This window comes from Trichomycterus rosablanca, chromosome 22, assembly GCF_030014385.1.
Source record: "Trichomycterus rosablanca isolate fTriRos1 chromosome 22, fTriRos1.hap1, whole genome shotgun sequence".
NCBI classification, from domain to species: domain Eukaryota; kingdom Metazoa; phylum Chordata; class Actinopteri; order Siluriformes; family Trichomycteridae; genus Trichomycterus; species Trichomycterus rosablanca.
Window position 1 is genome coordinate 1,433,767 of NC_086009.1, and position 3,630 is coordinate 1,437,396.

Consider the following 3,630-nt stretch of genomic DNA (forward strand, 5'->3'; position numbering starts at 1 on the left):
TGCATGAATCTATCATCTCCTGTCAAAGCCTGGAAAAAAAACCCTAATGGTGATGATTAAACTGGGTGTAATAATAATTTTGTCATGAATTAGAAGCTGTTGGGACGCGGGTGTCACTGTGTACAGTCAATCAAGCTTTAAGTCAGGGGTGGCCAATACTTAGATCGCGATGACCAGTCGATCGCACAGTGCACGCTAGTAGATCGCGCCTCATTCAAACCAATTGTGGACACTGTTTCTTTAATTTGCACCTCAGCTCGCCTAAAGCGCCGCTAACCTACAAAATTTTCATTCATCAGTAACCAGTTTGCGCCACTTTTGCATTTTTCCTTTTGTAGCCTGCACTGTTTGTGAAGATGAGTACGCAACCAAGCACAAAGAACCAAAAACGCTTTGATTCGGACAGGAACGCTGCAGAGACGCTGTTTCATTCATACGTGGAAGAAGCTGATGGAGAAATTTTAACCTTATGATCTGATGTTCATATGAACTTAACGGCCTCTGCTGGACAATTTTGGAACTTGCTGGCTGAGGGAAAGTATCCAAACATAAGAAAATGTGCCACATATTTGACAGCATGTTTGGATCGACCTGCTTGTGTGAATCAGCCTAAATGTGTGTCCACCCTTACTGATGATCACTTGGAAGCTGCTTAAGAATTGGCATCAGCAGCTACTGTCCAGATACATAAACCTGACCGACACCATTCAGTGCAGATCATCAGAATAAGGTCAGTGTCTCTTGTCCAGTAAAGCTGAACATCAATACAGGAACTGAAGAGCACACAAAAACATGATGAGGCCGACCTTAAAAAGCAGATCGCGATGACCTGTCGACTGAAAATAGTAGATCTCAAGCCACGCAAGTCTAAAGGCTGCCAGACACGACAGACCCCCTCATGTTCCTATCCCCAATTCCTCACCTCGAATCCCGACTGAAGTTTGGTGCACTCGCTTCTCACGATGCTTACGCTAATATAAAGCTTGCTTGACCGTGGACAGTGCCACAACAGACTTTAGTTCATGGCAGAGCTGGGTTTTTTGGTGGTTCCTCTCCTTAGTAATTTAATTGAGCCGTCACCGAAATGAACGAACAGTTGCACAAATCCCGAGACTGGAAATAAGATCCACTGTTTTTTTTCTGAGCGTGTGCAAACTTCTGGCGACCTGAATCGAGTTTATCCGCGGCGGTTTGTGGACGGATTTCGTGAACAGATGAGGGCTGGGAGAAGCAAACATGAGCCTGGATGATGTGAGCCATGACAGACTGATGAAATATAAAGAATAAATAAATAAATATTGTGGTTGGGTGTGCGAGCTTCTCATTAGCATAACACGCTGGAGACTAATTATCCGAGCTGTCAACACAGGCCTAATTAGCCTCCTCCCATGTCATTACTGAGCAAACCAGCTCGTTTACAACCAACACAAAAACAAACGGTGCCGTTTGTTGTGGCTCGGTGGGTAGCACTGTCCCTTCACAGCAAGACGGTCCAAGGTTCAATTCCCGGCTGGAGTGACCGGGGTCTTTCTGTGTGGAGTTTTGCATGTTCTCCCCATGTCTGCGCGGGTTTCCTCCGGGTTCTCTGGTTTCCTGGTTAACTGGAAAGTTCCCCTAAGTATGTGTGTGTGTGTGTGTGTGTGTGTGTGTGTGTGTGTGTGTGTAAATGTGTGTGTATCTACCTTGTGATGGACTGGCGACCTGTACAGGGTGTTTCCTGCCTTTCGTCCAGTGAATTGGACCCACCGCGACCCTGACCAGGATAAACACCGGTAAAACAGGCAATAAATTAATTAATGATGATAATAATAATATTGAAGATGATAATAACAATAGTTATAATAATAATAATAATAAAGATGATAATGATAATAATAATAATAATATTAAAGATGATCATAATAATAATAATAATAATAAAGATGATAATAATAATAATAATATTAAAGATAATAATAATAATAATGATGATGATGATGACGATGATGATGATGATGATGATGATGATGATGTTTGGTGGCTGTAGTAACCCAGCATGACCAGCAGAGGGCAGAAGTCACTAACATAATTGAACAATAATAGCGGTTCGGTGAAGTTTGTTTTAGGTTCTTTACAAAAAAACTGGCTGTTAAATGTTTTAATTTTATAACCTGATCCTTATTATCAGAACCTGGTTTAGGTTCAAATATTAAGAGATTCTAAAATTCGTGGACATTTTTAAAACATTCAACCTTCCACTCATAATGCTATGCTAATGATAGTTGTCATGAAAACACTGTTAGCTCAGGGGTTACGACACTGGACTGTTGACCAAAAAATCATCTTTGTTGACTCTGTAAGGCCAAAAGTATTTGGACACCCGACTGTGAGCTTGTCAAACGTCCCATTTCAAAAACAAATATAAAATTGAGTGACCTCTGTGTGACCTTTTAGCTAGTACAACAACCACTCTTCTGAAAAGGCTTCTCGTAAGACTTTAAAGTATGTATGTATGGGAATTTGTGCCTATTCAGTCAAAATATGACAGCAGTTTGAAAGAATGGCACTGATGTTGGTCAAGAAGGCTCAGTTGATGTTCCGGTTCATTCTAAAGCTGTCGAGTGGGGCTGAGATTCTTTAAACCGAGCTTTTCTTCATTATCTTAGAGCTTGCTTTGTGCATGCTGGAACAGGAAAGGTCCTTCTGATAAATGATGCTAATCTGTAGACGGTGGATAAAAAAGTCACAAAATCACTTCCATAGACACACAGAGAGACGGTTTGGGTACGAGTAAGACAGGAAGTGATGTAACAGGACAAGAGCTATAATTACGTGAGTAATTATACATGAATCGAGCGAGAGGTGGAGGCAGAATTCTCAGCCCTGTAATTGCAGTATCCAAACCGAAGAAGACAAAAACGCGCTGATGGTGCCGCTGATCTACCACACGCTTTACTCAGGAGTTCCCTGGTTCTGCTTCTTCAGCTCCACTGTTCCATCGCTCACTGGTTCCTGCTTCAACCCCGCAGATCCTGTGGCTGGCTGTGAAAAAGTAAACGCACCCGTGTTCTGAATTCCTCTGTTATTCATATCTGTATCAATGAACAAGGGCGGTTGAAGCCTAGTGGTTAAGGTACTGGACTAGGTTGCCACAGTTGGACCCTTAAACAAGGCCTTTGCTTAGACTGTATACTATAATTCACTTTGGATAAAAATTGTCCGCTAAATGCCAAAAACGTAAATAAACGTGCAAGAAACAGTACAAAAGTATTGGTCCTTCCCTGTTCCAGCATGCCTGTACTCCAGTGCACAAAGCAAAGCTCTATAATATAAAGACATAAAGAAAGGCTTGACTCAACAGCTTTGGAATGAACCAGAACACCAACTGAGTCTTTCTTGACCAACGTCGATGCCCAGCCATACAAACACGACCATCTTGTGACTGAATGGTCGTGTCCGGTAGGCGTTGATCTCTCTCACCTTGCTGCTAATATCTACACCCCCCCCGATCGAGGAGGGTCGAACCTATCACTGGCCCCTTTGATACACTTCTTTTCACTTACCAGCGACGGGGTCTCACACTTGCACCAGAGAGGAGGAAGCCAGTTTCAGCCGCTGTCCCTTTCCCTACAGACACACGGCCATTTGTGT